Source organism: Bos taurus, chromosome 13 (genome assembly GCF_002263795.3).
Source record: "Bos taurus isolate L1 Dominette 01449 registration number 42190680 breed Hereford chromosome 13, ARS-UCD2.0, whole genome shotgun sequence".
In the NCBI taxonomy this organism is placed as follows: Eukaryota; Metazoa; Chordata; class Mammalia; order Artiodactyla; family Bovidae; genus Bos; species Bos taurus.
Window position 1 is genome coordinate 33,853,111 of NC_037340.1, and position 16,961 is coordinate 33,870,071.

The 16,961-nt window shown below is 39.7% G+C and overlaps 1 protein-coding gene and 1 long non-coding RNA gene across 3 annotated transcripts in view; both read right to left on the minus strand.

Moving 5' to 3' along the window:
* The window catches only part of ZEB1 (zinc finger E-box binding homeobox 1), a 196,785-nt gene that overhangs the window by 81,876 nt on the left and 97,948 nt on the right, over positions 1-16,961 (minus strand).
* LOC104973760 (uncharacterized) overlaps positions 1-16,961 on the minus strand; it is a 94,228-nt gene that overhangs the window by 22,331 nt on the left and 54,936 nt on the right. Inside the window, exon 3 of one of the 2 annotated variants that reach the window (XR_009496864.1) lies at positions 1-10,014. This exon is cut by the window's left edge and continues 22,331 nt beyond it. This is a non-coding gene — a long non-coding RNA (uncharacterized lncRNA). The other variant, XR_009496863.1, reaches the window with a different exon arrangement.

The window sequence follows — 16,961 nt, forward strand, 5'->3', positions numbered from 1 at the left end:
CATTGTTATTCGTATCAAATTCTCTTAGTTCTATTCTATTCTACAGTCATCGATATTTTATAAAATTACTTCTCACATTAAAAAGTACACTTGTGATACGGAAGTGATGTTCTTCCAAGGTCAAATTTTTAATGATGCCACTGCACCGTCTTTATTTTTTTAATATAAATTTATTTATTTAATTGGAGGCTAATTACTTTACAATATTGTAGTGGTTGTGCCATACATTGACATGGATCTGCCATGGGTGTACATGTGTTCCCCATTCTGAAGCCCCCTCCCACCTCCCTCCCCATACCATCCCTCTGGGTCATCCCAGTGCACCAGCCCCGAGCACCCTGTCTCATGCATCGAACCTGGACTGGTGATCCAACTAATGCATATATATATATGGAATTTAGAAAGATGGTAACGATAACCCTGTATGCGAGACAGCAAAAGAGACACTGCACCGTCTTTAATGCTGCTTTTCAGCAGTAAATTACATAAAGACCTTCAGTAGAGACAATAATCGAAAGACCCTCTCTGACTTGGCTCTCTGTTAAGTATGAATATAAAATTATTTCCTTAGTAGTTCAAATAGTACACAACCTTAAAAATACAGTGCACATGTCAAAATATGGTGATTTCCAAAGATAATGTTTGGTCTATACCCCAAACCATCACTGATTTGATGGACATGAGTTTGAGCAGGCTCCGGGAGTTGGTGATGGACAGGGAAGCCTAGCATGCTGCAGTCCATGGGGTCGCAAACAGGTGGACACGACTGAGTGACTAAACTGAACTGATACCCCATACCTAAAGATACTGGTGGAATTATTGCTCCTGTTCTTCTATTTCATATCTTCAGAGGTTCATGCAAAGATAAAAAGATTATAATGAAGACCCTCGGCTAGTGCTTCACCCTAATGCCAAGCACTTTGCTCTTCCTCTATTTTCTGGGGTGACTTACAGAGCTTCAGGACAGTAAGACTTTGACCCAACCAAAACATCTTTTTGAAAGACTGGTCTTATGACTTTAAAATATGCTGGTCAGTAGGGGATGGGGGGAGAGGGAAAAAAGCAGAGAACTCTAGGCTAGAGTAACCAAACAAGCTATAAAAAGGATGGCTGTTAGTTCAAGTATCATTATTTACCCACAGAGCAAGGTGTGGTCACCTGAATCATATGAGTGGAAATATGACTTGTTGAGGGGCAATGACTGATTCCTTCATTTATTTAAAACATTCACTGAGCATCTGTCATAGGTCAGACACTACAATTAAAAAAATGAACAAATCAATTTTATTACCAAGGATCTCACAAGTAGGGTAGACAAACATTAAATAAATAAGTTATAATACATTATGATGGGTGTACTTGATATAAACATAACAACCTGATAGAGAACAAAGAGTAAAAGAAGGATTAACTTTCTCAAGGATGGACACTGGGGCAAGTTTCAAGAAATTAAAGTGCTTTAGCAAGAAGATGTCTAAGCTTTTTTTTCCTTAAGCTGGTTCTTAATGGATAAACTGAACACTGAAAAGAGATGAAAATCTTTTCATAAAGAAGAAAAAGGAACTGCTTCTTCCAGGCAAATTCCACCAAGCTATTCCTAAATTAGGGAAACCATAGAAGACTACTCAATTTTGCTAGAGGACAGAAGGTTGAATTCAAGTGCAAATGATATACTTGAATTCTAAGAATGCATTTTATGATTTAAATTCACTGGTGGGTTAATAATAGACCAGGCATGTCCCAACTCATTCATGTCTGGCCCCTCTCAATAAATGCCATGAGGGTACACACACTCTTTGAAGGTGCCAGGTACACCATGGCTCCCCTATGGCTGCATCATCAAGAACCCCCTGACACAACTGCCTAGCCCTTGAGCTGGCAAGTTTCCCAACCATCCTCAGGGTTTTCGCCACCATCCACACACAGCTGAGTGGTTGGAGCTGTAACCAATCATGGTAAGTTGGGGATGGGGATCTTCCCCCGTCTTCCCAGAAGGATCCAAGAATGGCAGGAAGTAATAGAATAGACTGCTTTTGTTTTATTCATTATATGATGTCTGTTTGTCAGCAAGTGATTGGAAGGAAAAGAACCTATTAGTTTTGTTTTTAGAAGTAGGAAAATAGTCCTCAACCAAATGAAAAACAATAGATACAGGGTCAAGAAACAGGCTGGATGGTTATCAGGATGTTCCAAGGAACACGAACATTTATGGAATGGATGAAGATAATGGAGAAGAAACCACCAAAGACATGGAGAGACTAAGATGGCCGTGTCTGTGGGAAACCACTGTGGGAGAAATTCAAGAAGGGCAGGTGAGGCAGACACAGTTCTGAGTGACTACCCTGTATCATCCCTGCGTTATAAGTATGGACAAGAGACATCTCTCCCAGTATATCACTGTTACATGATGAAAGTGAAGGGATTTTACAGATATAATGAGGGTCTCTAATCAGCTGACTTTGTGTTTTTCAAGAGATTATCCTGAGTGGGCCTGACTTAATCAGATGAAACCTTTAAAAGAGGGCTTAGACCTCAGACCTCCCCTGAGCTCAGAGATTCAAAGCAGAGACTTTCTCTCTTTTACTGTTCTTAAAGAAGGAAAAGGCCATGTTTTTTTTTATTTTTAAACTTTACAATATTGTGTTAGTTTTGCCAAATATCGAAATGAATCCGCCACAGGTATACATGTGTTCCCCATCCTGAACCCTCCTCCCACCTCCCTCCCCATACCATCCCTCTGGGTCACCCCAGTGCACCAGCCCCAAGCATCCAGTATCGTGCATCGAACCTGGACTGGCGACTCGTTTCATACATGATATTATACATGCTTCAGTGCCATTCTCCCAAATCTTCCCACCCTCTCCCTCTCCCACAGAGAGGGAGACTGTTCTATACATCAGTGTCTCTTTTGCTGTCTCATACACAGGGTTATTGTTACCATCTTTCTAAATTCCATATATATGCGTTAGTATACTGTATTGGTGTTTTTCTTTCTGGCTTACTTCACTCTGTATAATAGGCTCGAGTTTCATCCACCTCATTAGAACTGATTCAAATGTATTCTTTTTAATGGCTGAGTAATACTCCATTGTGTATATGTACCACAGCTTTCTTATCCATTCATCTGCTGATGGACATCTAGGTTGCTTCCATGTCCCATGGAAAGGAGCAGCCTTTCTACAAATGCAAGGAAAGGGATTCTGTCAATAATCTGAAGGAGTTTGGACGATGATCCTGAACTGCATGTGGGAACGTGGACTGGTGGAGTCCTTTCACTGCAACGTCCAACACCCACTGAGGCTGTGCCTGGACTCATGACCCACAGAAACTGTGAGGTAATAAACGTGTTGTTGAATTCATAACATTTGTGGTGATTTACGCAGCAATGGAAGGGTAATCCATTAAGCAGGGTCCCAGCTTTGCTTTTCTTTTGGACATGAAAGTGGGCAAATTCCGGGAGATGGTGAGGGACAGGAAGTCTTGTGTGCTGCAGTCCATGGGGTTGCAAAGAGGCAGACACGACTTGGCAACTGAACAACAGCAGCAGCAGCAGCTTTTCTAAGAGTGAAGGAGAACTGGGAATCGATCCTTAGGTCATCAGGTCCCTGATACATGTTAGGACTTAGGAGGGGCTGTATTTTCAGCAAAGGCAAAGTAGAAACCCAATAACATAGGTGAGAACCATGAGAGTCTTGTTCATCCAGGACATTCCAGATCCTGAGGCTGGGACAGTGAGGCTAATTTCACATCACACCATTGACAGGCAGGAGGGACAGCGTGCCACTTGCTTTGCTCAGCTCTGTTAGCCAGACTGCAAGTCCCCTGATGACACACTGCATGCCTGTCCTATTCATGATTCTGTATATTCAGCTCTCAGCCACCCAGCACATTTTAAACATTCCAGTATTTACTGATGAATGAATGACGCACACTGGCCAAGATGAAGAAGTCAGTCAGAATATTTGAAGTTCTATGAGGAAAAATTAGTACAAATCAGCACCAGTCTTCACGACTCCTTAAAACTATTCACTTTCACTCATGGTCGAAGTATGAATAATCTGTGATGCTACAGCAGACAGTGGTCTAGTCACTGTGCAGCAAATCCACACCGTCTGCTGTGTGTCCGATGCTGGGTAAACTCCTAATTGATGTCTCTGTGTTCCTTCTAGCTGTGCTCTTGGCCAACTCCACACATCACCCACAGCAACCTTTTTAAGACAACTCATCTTTAATTCCCTTGTTCCAAATCTTTTAATGGCTTCTCATTGGTTCAGTGATAAAGAATCCACCTGCCAATGCAGGAGATGTGTGTCTGATTCCTGGCTCAGGAAAATCCCTGGAGTAGGAAAGGGCAACCCACTTCAGTATTCTTGCCTGGGAAATCCCATGGACAGAGGAGCCTGGTGGGCTACAGTCCACAGGGTTGCAAAGAGTCAGACATCACTGAGCGATTGAGGACATTATACTGAGGATAAAAGCCCAAGTGCTCAGGGTGGTTTCCATCTTCTGGCTCTGCCCACCTCCCACCCCACCCCACCCCAGCTCCTCCCATGCCATCCCTTCATCACCTCGGACTACCCGTGCCTGCTATCCTGGTGTCTGGAACTTTCTGCCTTTGCCCACCTCCTTCTCACCCTTCAGATCTTAGGTTAAGTCTCCACTTCGAGGTCATTTCTTCAAAGTGCTCCCAGCATAACTCCTGTTTCTGCACATTAGTTACCACACGGCCCGTGCGATTTCCTCCACAACACTGAAAGCTCCACTAGGTTAGGGACTGTGTCTGTTTTGCTCAGACAAGAATCACTGGAACTAAGTATATTTAGTTCACATTTTGTTCCGTACATAAAAGTAAAGACCTAAGAGGCTACAAGTCACAAATCATGAAGGCCACTGCCACCAGCAGTGAGAAGTCCCGAGTCCTACCTGGTAACATAACGTCACTGGAGAACACAATTCCCAACCTGAGTAGAGCAGAGGTGAGGCCATCACCCCGCTGTGTGCTAGATACAGCAGAACAATCGCGAAACCACCACAACTAAAACAGAGTACTTCTCCTTCTACCTTTTCTTAAAATATTGTACTAAAATTTTTAAATTTTTAAGAGACCCAGGCCTCCCACGTTGCAGGCGGATTGCGCCTGAGCCACCAGAGAAGTCCAAGAATACTGCAGCGGCAGCCTAGCCCTTCTCCAGGGGACCTTCCCAACCCAGGAATCAAACTGGTCTCCTGCACTGCAGGTGGATTCTTTACCAGATGAGCTACTAGGGAAGCCCTTTCTTAAAATACTGTATTGAAACTTTTAAATTTTTAAGAATTTCACTTACAGGAAAACAAAAGTTTTTAAATCACTTATTTAAGGGATCAGAAGTGCTTTCTTTAAGCAGCACTATTAAGAGTAAGAAAGTATAGGACTTCCCTGGTGATCTAATTGTTGAGAGTCCGTCTTGAAAATGCAGGGGATAGTGGTTCGATTCCTGGTCCAGGAAAATTCCACATGCCACAACTACTGAGCCCCCATGCCCTAGAGTCTGTGCTCCACACAAGAAAAGCCACTGCAATGAGAAGTCCGCAAACAGCACATAGAGAAAGCCTGCATGAAGCAACAAAGACGCAGTGCAGCCAAAGATAAAAATTTTTTAAAAAGAGTAAGAAAGTAGAGTCTTCCCAGGTGGCACAGGTAAAGTATCTGCCTGCAATGCAGGAGACCTGGATTTGATCCTTGGTTTGGGAAGATCCCCTGGAGAAGGAAATGGTAACCCACTCCAGTATTCTTGCCTGGGAAATCCCAAGGACAGAGGAGCCTGCTGGGCTATAGTCCATGGGGTTACAAAAGTCAGATTAAGACTTACCAACTAAACAAAACAATAACAAGAGCACAGACTGTCTATTCGTGGCTCTAGTACTAAAGTCCTATGTTTTGGCACATAGTAGATGCTCAACAAAAAAATTTTTTTGCCAGAATAATCAAGTGTTTTAGAAAAACCTATTATGTACAAAGTAGCATTAGAGTAGGGACTAGAGATACTGCTTGGAGAAGGCAATGGCACCCCACTCCAGTACTCCTGCCTGGAAAATCCCATGGACGGAGGAGCCTGGTGGGCTGCAGTCCATGGGGTCGCTAAGAGTCGGACATGACTGAGCGACTTCACTTTCACTTTTCACTTTCATGCATTGGAGAAGGAAATGGCAGCCCACTTGTGTCCTTGCCTGGAGAATCCCAGGGACAGGGGAGCCTGGTGGGCTGCTGTCTATGGGGTCGCACAGAGTTGAACACGACTGAAGTGACTTAGCAGCTTAGTAGCAGAGATACTGCTTGGTTAAAAATATGAACCATAAAATGTTTACAGTAGCTTCAAATAAAATTATCACCAAATATGAAATACAGGGCAAAAACTAGAAATTTCTATTAACTAGTATTCCTATACATGTAAATTTCTAAGCAAAACACCTTCAGGATTATCAAAGTAGCATTAAGGACGCTTCAGTATATTCTCTCGTAATGTGAGTTTGACTAAAAGATGCTGAGCCTTGTTCACCTATAAATTAAATGTGTAACCCACTAATTAACTAGAATACTCAATTTCCTGATAATGCTTTCAGATCCAGAATAAAAGGATGATCCAAATTAGATGACTAAATTCAACCTCAAATCTCACAAGGTACTTCTGGCTGGCTGTGTTTTTAAATATTTTAAGGAAGGAGGAAGACATCCTTGAAGAGGAAGGATAAGGCACCAAGAAGCGGAAACAGACATGTACTATGTTGAGAATAAGAAAATGTTACCAATAAGAGACTTGGGCTGAAGACCAAGAGTAAGTGAGATTTGGAAAACTTTAAATTCTAGCTTGAGTTTTGATTTGGTAGCCAATTAAGGACTATTAAAACTCCTAACTTAGAAATGCAACATATAAAAACATTGCTTAAATAAATGCTTGACACATGGTTGGGTCTCAGATGTATACAGTTCAAATACATTCATTACTGAATGTTCCTGAGCAGGGCAAAACTGAGGTATGGATTCCAGCACACAAGATACAATAAATCAGGTGTAAAAAGATGAGAGCCAGAACTAGTGGAGCAGCTGTGGAATTGGAAAATAATGGTTTTGTAAATTTTCTAACAGCCTGAATATTTGCACTGGAACTGATTTCAATGATCAGAGTAATATCAGTGATAGAAATTTCTAGGCCAGTATGGTACAATCAAGATAATATTTGCTTCAGGGTCATTTTATTTGGCAAGTATGTGCCTGTGGTGCTGAGTCCTTGGGTTAACCATCAAGTATGTAGCTGAATTCATTCTTTCTATATACTCCTACGTTTCTCTCTAGTGCTCTAAAAATAAGATTTAGGCATATCTGTAGTATCTCCTAGTTTATAAGGTGCTTAGAATCTTTAGCAAAATATTTTAAAATTTGATCCAAAATCCTCTAGGAAAAATGGCCAAAGGGTTCACTGAGAATTCAATTCACCATTTTTAATGTCTTGCTTTCCACCTTAAGCAGACTGGTGCATTACCATCATAAAGATAACTCCAAGCTTATAACAAGACTAGAAAATATACACTGCCATGTCATCATTTGAGAGTAAGAAATAACTTGGTATTTAATTTCTTGAATACTTTCCCTTGAATTTGTTTTTTACTTTAACAGCTTTATTGAGATATCTTTGACATATAATTGATGTTTTGATATGTGTATGCATTGTGAGACAATCACCACAATCAAGTTATAAATAACATATCCATCTCTACATAGTTATAAATGTGTCCCTGAGTGTGGTGAGATTTAATCGTATCTATCTTCTTTGTGAATTTCAAGTATATGATACAGTGCTGCTATCTGTCATCACCATATTGCACATGAGATCTCTAGAACTTACTTGTCTTGCATAACTGAAATTTTGTATCCTCAGATCTACATCACTTCACTCCCCCATCCCTAGATCCTGGCAACACCATTCTACTCTCTGCTTAATGAATTTGATGAGTTTAGATTCCACGTACATGTGAAAGTGAAAGTGAAGTTACTCAGTCATGTCCGACTCTTTGTGATCCATGGACTGTAGTCCACCAGGCTCCTCTGTCCATGGGATTCTCCAGGCAAGAATACTGAAGTGGGTTGCCATTTTCTTCTCCAGGGGATCTTCGTGTCCCAGGGATCAAACCTGGGTCTCCCGCATTACAGGCAGACTCTTTACCATCTGAGCCACCAGGGAATCCCACATACATGTAACATTTCCTTATTTTTAAGCCCATAAATATATAATATTCCATTTATATTCACTAAGTCATGTACGACTCTGCGACCCCATGGACTGCAGCATGCCAGGCCTCCCTATACTTCACCATCTTCTGGAGTTTGACCAAGTTCATGTTCACTGAATCAGTGATGCTATTCAACCATCTCATCCTCGGCCACCCTCTTCTTCTTTTGCCTTCAATCTTTCCCAGCATCAGGGTCTTTTCCACATCTTCAGTTCAGTCACTCAGTTGTGTCTGACTCTTTGCAACTCTGTGGACTGCAGCACACCAGGCTTCCCTGTCCATCAGCAACTCCCAAAGTTTGCTCAAACTCATGTCCATTGAGTTGGTGATGCCATCCAACCACCTCATTCTCTGTCGTCCCCTTCTCCTCCTGCCTTCAATCTTTCCCAGCATCAGAGTCTTTTCTGATAAGTCAGTTATTTGCATCAGGTGGCCACAGTATTGGAGCTGGAGCTTCAGGTTCAGCATCAGTCCTTCCAGTGAATGTTCAGGACTGATTTCTTGTAGGGCTGACATCTCAGCTACTGTGAATAATGCTGTGCTTAACATGGGTATGTATGGGGTCTCTTTCAGATCCTAATTTCATTTCATCTGGGTCTGTCTCAAGAAGTGAGACTGCTAGATCACATTAGTTCCATTTTCAAATGTTTGAGCAATCTCCATACCATTTTCCATAGTGGCTGTACCAATTTATGTTCCCATCAACAGTGCACAAGGGTTCCCTTTTCCCTGCATTCTCACCAACACTTATCTTTGTGATAACTGCCATTTTGATGAGCGTGAAGCAGTAAACCTGGTTTAAATGGCATTTGCCTGATGATCAGAGATGATGAGCATCTTTCCATATACCTTAGATGTCTGAATTACTTCTTTTGAAAAGATAGGCTATTTTTATTTTTGGTATTGAGTTGTATGAACTTCTCATGTATTTTGAACTCTGTATTGGATATGTCGGAGAAGGCAATGGCACCCCACTCCAGTCCTCTTTCCTGGAAAATCCCATGGACGGAGGAGCCTGGAAGGCTGCAGTCCATGGGGCTGCTGAAGGTCGGACACAACTGAGCGTGGTTTGCAAGTATTTCCCCATTACGTACTGTGCCTTTCCATGTTGCTGATTATTTCCCCACTTTCAGTAATGGATAGAACTTCCAGCAGAAAATTAATAGGGAATTTTTCCTTTGCTTTATAGAAGCTTTTTAATGTAATTCCCCCTATTTTTTGCTTTTGTTGCCTGTACTTTTGGTGTCATAGCCAAAATAATTACTGCCAAGACTAATGTAAAGAAGATTTTCTCCTATATTCCTTCTAGGAGCATTTTATGGGGTTGGCCAAAAAATTCCTTCAGTTTTTAAATAAAAATAAAATGCATTTTTTCATTTTCACCAAGAACTTTATTGAACAACGTATTCAACGTTTTGTTTCACTACCTTCTGCCATTTTTCAGGCAGCTTCATAATTCCATCTTCCCAAAACTTTTTATCTTTTTGAGCAAAGAACTGTTACAGGTGCCTTTTACAGTGTTCCAGGGAACTGAAATATTTTTCCATTAAGAGAATTTTGTAAGGACTGAAATCAATGGAAATCCGAAGGTACAATGTCTGGTGAGTATGAAGGGTGAATCAGAACTTTCCAGCCAAGCCGTAAGTTTCTGCCTGTTCATCAAAGAAACATGCAGTCTTGCATGGAAGATGATGCTTTCTCTGTTGACTAATTCCCGATGCTTTTTGTCAAGTGCTGCTTTCAGTTGATCTACTGGGAGTAATACTTGGAATTAATTGTTTGGTTTTCCAGAAGGAGCTCATAAATAGAGGACTTCCTTCCGATCCCACCATATACACAACATCACTGGCCTTTTGTGGTTCATTTCACTTGCCCCATGATCTCTTCCATTCCAATATTATATTGTACAGTATCCACTTATCATTGCCCATCACCATTTATTTTAAAAACGAACCCTTTCATTATGTTTCAGTAGAGAAGTGCATGAGGAAATACAGTGAAGGTTTTTTTTTTTTTTTTTGCTTAAAAGGAAGCTAAACACCAAAGCAATAAACCTAACAAAGCTAAAATAATGCAGATGATTTTCAATGCTTGATTTGGATATTTTGAGTATATCAGCTAGTTCCTATGTGGTATAATGTTGATTGTTCTCACAATTAAAGTCTCAATTTGATTACTATCAACTTCAACTCATCTATCTGACCTGGGAGCATTATCTAGTGAGAAATCTCCAACATCAAAATTCAAAAACCACTTATGACATGTCACAGGCACCTTCTCTATACACTGCACAAGGCTTTTTTGGTGTGTAAGTTTTTACCTTTCTTGACATAATAAAGCCTAATATGCCAAAAATGTTACTTTTTTCTTCAATAAATTTTTACTTTTTACTAAATTTTTACAATTTACTAAAATTTTATCAATTTTGTTAAGTTTTTAAGTGAACGCTGATAAGACAGCTGACATAATATGATCTAACAAAATTGTTTTGAATGAACTTAAAGACCACTAAGTGCCACTAGAACCATATTACGGGAAAAAACAAAAGAACCTTTTGGCCAACCCAATAGTTTCGGGCCCTACATTTAAGTTTTAACCCACTTTGAGTTGATTTTTGTAAATGATAGAAGATAGGAATCCAATTTAATTCTTCTGCATGTAGATACCCAGTTTTCCTAACATCATGTGTGTGTTTGTGGCGGGGAATGATTTATCTTTGTTGGCTGGTTATTACTAATTCAGTCTCTTTCTTATTGGTCTGTTTGAGCTTTGTATTTCATCTTGATTCAGTTTTGGTACATTGTATGTCTATAAGAATTATCCAATTGTTGGCATATAATTGTTCCTAACAGTCTCTTTGGATTCTTTTTATTTCTCTGTAATGTCTGTAATTTCTGATTTTATTTGAATATCCTCATCATGTGAGACTATCCTTTTCCCATCATGTGTTATTGGACACTTTATCAAAGATCAGTTGACTGTAAATGTGTAACTGTGCTTCTGGGTTCTCTATTCTGTTCCATTGGTTTGTATGTTTGTTTTTATGTCAGTCCCTTACTCTTTTGATTACTATAATTTTGGAATGTGATTTGAAGTCAGGCATTGATGCCTCTAGCTTTGCTTTTTGTTTAAGATTGCTTTGGCTATTTGAAGTCTTTTGTGGTTGTATATGTAGGGCTTCCCTGGTGGCTCAGAGGTTAAAGCATCTCCCTGCAGTACAGGAGACTTGGATTCAATCTCTGGGTTGGGAAGATCCCCTGGAGAAGGAAATGGCAACCCACTTCAGTATTCTTGCCTGGAGAATCCCACGGAGAGAGGAGCCTGGAAGGCTACAGTCCACGGGGTTGCAAAGAGTTGGACACGACTGGTTCTATAGGAATTTTAGGATGTTTTTTCTATTAACAAAAACAAAATCATTGGAATTTTGATAGGAATTACATTGAATTTATAGATCACTGTGGGTAGTATAAACATTTTAACAATATTAATGTTTGCAATTTATGAATGTTGAATGGCTTTCCACTTATTTGTGCTTTTTAAAAATGTCCTTCATCTATGCTTTATAATTTTCAGTGTATGTCTTTAACCTCCTTGCCTAATATCTAAGTATTTTATTCTTTGCATAGCTAATGCAAATAGGCTTTTTTGGTAGTTTCTTTTTCAGATAGTTTTAGTGTATAGGAATGGAACTGATTTTTTTAATGTTGATTTTATATCCGGTAACTTTGCTGAATTTATTTGTTCTAATAGGATTTTTTTGTGGAGCCTTTAAGAGCTTTCTATCTGTAAGATCATGTCACTACAAACAGGTAATTTTATTTCTTCTCTTATGATTTCAATGCCTTTTATTTCTTTTTCTTTCCTGATTACTCATCAGAACTTCTGTTATTATATGTTAGCTCTATTGTTCTGAGTCTTAGAGGAAAAACTGTTACCTTCCTATTGGTTATGATGTTAATTTTTTTTTCACATAAAGCCTTTGTTGTGTTCAAGTACATTCCTCCTACACCTGTTTAAAGTTTTTATTCATAAAAGAATTTGAATTTTGTCAAAATTATATTTCTGAATCTATTGAGATGATCATCTGTTTTTTGTCTTTCATTCTATTGCACCACAGTGATAGATTTTCATACACTGAATAATCCTTGCATCCCAGGAATAAATTTTACCTTTTAGGGCTTCCCTCATAGCTCAGTAGGTAAAGAATCTGCCTGCAATGCAGGAGACCCCAGTTTGATTCCTGGGTTGGGGAGATCCCCTGGAGAAGGGATAGGCTACCCACTCTAGTATTCTTGGCTTTCCCCTGTGGCTCAGCTGGTAAAGAACCCACCTGAAATGAGGGAGACCTGGCTTCAATCCCTGGGTTGGGAAGATCCCCTGGAGAAGGCAAAGGCTACCCACTCCAGTATTCTGGCCTGGAGAATTGCACGGACTGTTCAGTCCATGGGGTCGCAAAGAGTCGGACACGACTGAGCAACTTTCACTTTCACTTTAATGTGCTGTTAAATTCAATCTGCTAGCATCTTGAGGACTTTGCATCTATGTTCAGAAATATTGGCCTATAGTTTTCTTGTGTTGTCTTTGGTTTTGGAATCAGGGTGATGCTGGCCTCATTAAATGAGTTTAGGAGTATTTTCTCTGTTTATATTTTTTGAGAAGAGTTTAAGAGCTGGTATTAATTCTTCTTTGAATGTTTGGTAGAATTCCTTCCATGAGGCCGTTGAATCCACAATTTTTCTTTGTTGGCTGGTTATTACTAATTCAATCTCTTTCTTATTGGTCTGTTTGAGCTTTGTATTTCATCTTGATTCTATTTTGGTATATCGTATGTCTCTAGGAATTATCCAATTGTTGGCATATAATTGTTCGTAACAGTCCCTTAGGATTCTTTTTATTTCTCTGTAATGTCTGTAATTTCTGATTTCATTTGAATATGCTCTTTTCTTCCCCTAAACTAGTTAAGGGTGTGTCAATTTTATCTTTTAAAAAAACCAACTCTTACTTTCATGGACTTTGTTTTGGTAATGTTTTTATATTCTCTATTTCTGCTCTAGTATTTATTATTTCATTCGTTCTGCGAGTTTTGGGTATAGTTTGCTCTTCTTTGTCTAGGTCCTTGAGTTGTAAAGGTAGATTAAGATCTCTCTTCTATTTATTTATTTATGACTGCACTTGGTCTTCATTGCTATATGTGGGGTTTCTCTAGTTGTGGGGAGTGGGGGGCTTACTCTTCATTGTGGTGTATGGGATTTTCATTGCAGTGGCTTCTCCTGTTGCAAAGCATGGGCTCTAGGCATGTGGCTTCAGTAGTTGTGGTACATGTGCTTAGCTGCCCCATGGCATGTGGGATTTTCCTGGACCGACTGAACCAGTGTCTTCTGCATCGGCAGGCAGATTCTTTACCACTGGACCACCAGGGAAGTCCCTCTTCTTTTTTAATGTAGGTATTTATGACTATAAACTTTCTTTTTAGTATTACTTTTGTTGTATCCCATAAGCTTTGCTAAGTTATATGTTATTTTCATTTATCTCAAGGTATTTTTAAAATTCCCTTTTGATTTCCCCTTTCACTCAATGACTGTTCTAGAATGTGTTGCTTAGTTTCCACTTGTTTGTGAATCTTCCTATTTTCTGTTATTGATTTCTAGTTTCATTTCACTGTGGTCTGAAAAGATACTTGATATGATTTCAGTCCTCTTAAATTTAAGATGTTATTTTTTATAACCTCACATGATCTATCCTAGAAAATATTTATGGGCACTTGAGAAGACTGCATATTCTACCATTATTTGGTGAAAACTCTGCATATTAGGTCCACTTGATCTGTAGTGTTGTTCAAGTCATCTGTTTTCTTACTGATCTTCTGCCAGATGTTTTACCTATTACTCAAAGTGCGGTACTGAAGTCTCCAACAACTCTTCTACTTATCAGTTTTCTATGTTGATTTGTCAATATCTGTTTTATATATTTAGGTGCTCTTGATATTGGGTGCATATATAATTGTTCTACCTTCCTACTGAGTTGACTCTTATTATATAATGACCTTCCTCGTCTCTAGTGACAGTTTCTGACTTAAAGTCTATCTTGTCTGACGTAAGTATAGCCACACCTGCTCTCTTTTGGTTATCAATTCTATGTAATATCTTTTTACCTATCCCTTATCTTATCTGACTTGATATCTAAAGTGCATCTCTTCCAGTCAATCTGTCACTAGATCTTCATTTTTCCTTTTTTCTAGTCACCCAGCCACTCTCTGCCTTGATTGGGCACATTAATTCATTTACACTTAAAGTAATTATTCACAGTCATTATTGACTTAACTATTTTCACTTTATTGTTTTCCGTGTGTTTTGAAGTTCTTTTTATTCCTCTCTTCCTCCCTTCTTTTGTTGAGCTCTTTGGTAATGATTTGGTTTGACTCCTTTCTCTTTATCATTTGTTTGTCTACTGAAGTTTTCTCTTTGTGGTTACCGTGAAGCTCATATAAGTCTTCTTGTATTCATAACCACCTATCCTAATTTGATAATGCATGTTAAATTGCATACAAAAACTCTTAGTTTGGGGTCAGAATTTACTTTTTATATTGTGGATCTGTTATTCAATTTTTGTGGTTATAATTAATACTTTTGTCTTCTAAGTTTTATGTTATAGGTAATTTGTACACAACCATTACACTGTTATATTATGCTATATTTGTCTATATATTTATATTGTCTATATTTGTCTGCTGCTAAGTCGCTTCAGTCGTGTCCGACTCTGTGCGACCCCATAGATGGCAGCCTGCCAGGCTCTGCCATCCCTGGGATTCTCCAGGCAAGAACACTGGAGTGGGTTGCCATTTCCTTCTCCAATGCATGAAAATGAAAGGTGAAAGTGAAGTCGCTCAGTCGTGTCGGACTCTTAGCGACCCCATGGACTGCAGCCCACCAGGCTCCTCCGTCCATGGGATTTTCCAGGCAAGAGTACTGGAGTGGGGTGCCATCGCCTTCTCCATATATTTGTCTAGATATATGCTATATCTCACTCTACCAGTGAAATCTATACTTTCATATATTTTCATGTTGCTGTTTTGCATGTTTTGATCCCATGTGAAGAATTCTTCAGAATTTCTTGTAAGGCAGGTCTAGTGGTGTTAAACTTCCTCAGTTTTTGTTTATCTGGGAGACTCTCTCTTCTTTTAAAGGATACTTCACAGGGTATAGTATTCTTAGTTGGAAGGTTTTCTTTCATTTGGATATTCTGAAATGTATCATCCCACTCTCTGCTGGCCTGCAAGGTTTCTTAAAAAATCCACTGACAGTCTTCTGGGGAGTAAGGGGGTTCCCTTGTATGTGATGAGTCACTTTTCTCTTGCTACTTTCAAAATTCTCTCTTTGCCTTTAACTTTTGACAGTTTAACTGTAAGGTTTCTTGCTGTAGACGTCTTTATGTTCAATCTATTTGGAGTCCTAGTGCTTCCTAAGTCTTGATATCTATTTCCCTCCCCAAATTTGGTAAGTTTTCAGTTATTATTTCTTTAAATAAACTCTCTGCCCCTTTGTCTCTTCTCCTTCAGAGAGTTCTGTAATTAGCATATTGGTTCCTTTAACAATGTCCCATAAATCCTGTAGGATTTTTTCATTCTTTCTTTTTTTAGCTCCAGCTGGATAATTTCAAATCACCTATCTCTGAGTTCACAGAGTCTCTCTTATGCTTTATCAAGTCTGATGTTAGAGCTCTGAACTCCCCATTTTTTAGCTCAGGCATTTTATGCTTCAGCTCCAGGATTTATTTGGTTCTTTTATATTTTTTCTCTTTGTTGAACATCTCATTTTGTTCTTGTGTTATTTTCCTAATTTCCTACCACTGTTTGTCTATGTTTCTCTTGTAGCTCACTGAGCTTCTTTAGGACAATTATTTTGCCTGTTTTTAGGCATTTTGTGGATCTCCATTTCTTTAGGGGTAGGTTATTGGAAGTTTATTGAGTTTTTTTGGTTGTGTCATATTTCCTTGACTTTTGATGTTTCTTGTTTCCTTGCACTGGTGTCTGTGCATCTGAAAGAAGTCACCTTTTCCAGTTCTGATAAAGAAGCTTCCATTGAGTGTAGGAGTAGATGGTAGTTCCAGGTTTGGGGGAGAGACTCGGTGGTGCAGCAGCTGAGGTCAAACAGTGGCTATGAGGCTATGAGGGCTGGTGGGGTCCTCAACAGTAACTCCAGACCTAGTAGTGAGTATCCTTGGGTAGGCAGGGGTTAGGGCTGGCTATGAATGTAGGGGTTCAGCAGGCTGGCGACAGCAGTTGGGGCTGGCTGTAGGCATGCATGTGGCAGCAGGAGCCAAGACCAGCTGTCTACAGTTGTTCTGCTGGAGGAGTTATCCATAGGTACATGCTCAGTAGTGGGAGCCAGAATGGTGGCAGGGGCCAGACACAGTCAAGAGGGTGTGTGTGTAGTGTTGGTGGCCAGTTGTGAGCACTTGTGCAAGGGTAGGGTAGCAGAGCGTATTCACAGCAGTGAGGACTGACCACTGGTACACATATGGCAACAAAAACTGAAGTTGGCAGCAGGAGCTGGGATGACGATGCTTGGCGATGGAATCCAGTAGCTAGGCTTACATGGCAGCACAAAGTGTCTTCTTTTGTAATAGAGTAGTAAAATAAAATAATGGAGAGCTCAGTGTATTTAATTATTCCAATTTTTGCTTAGAAATCTACACCA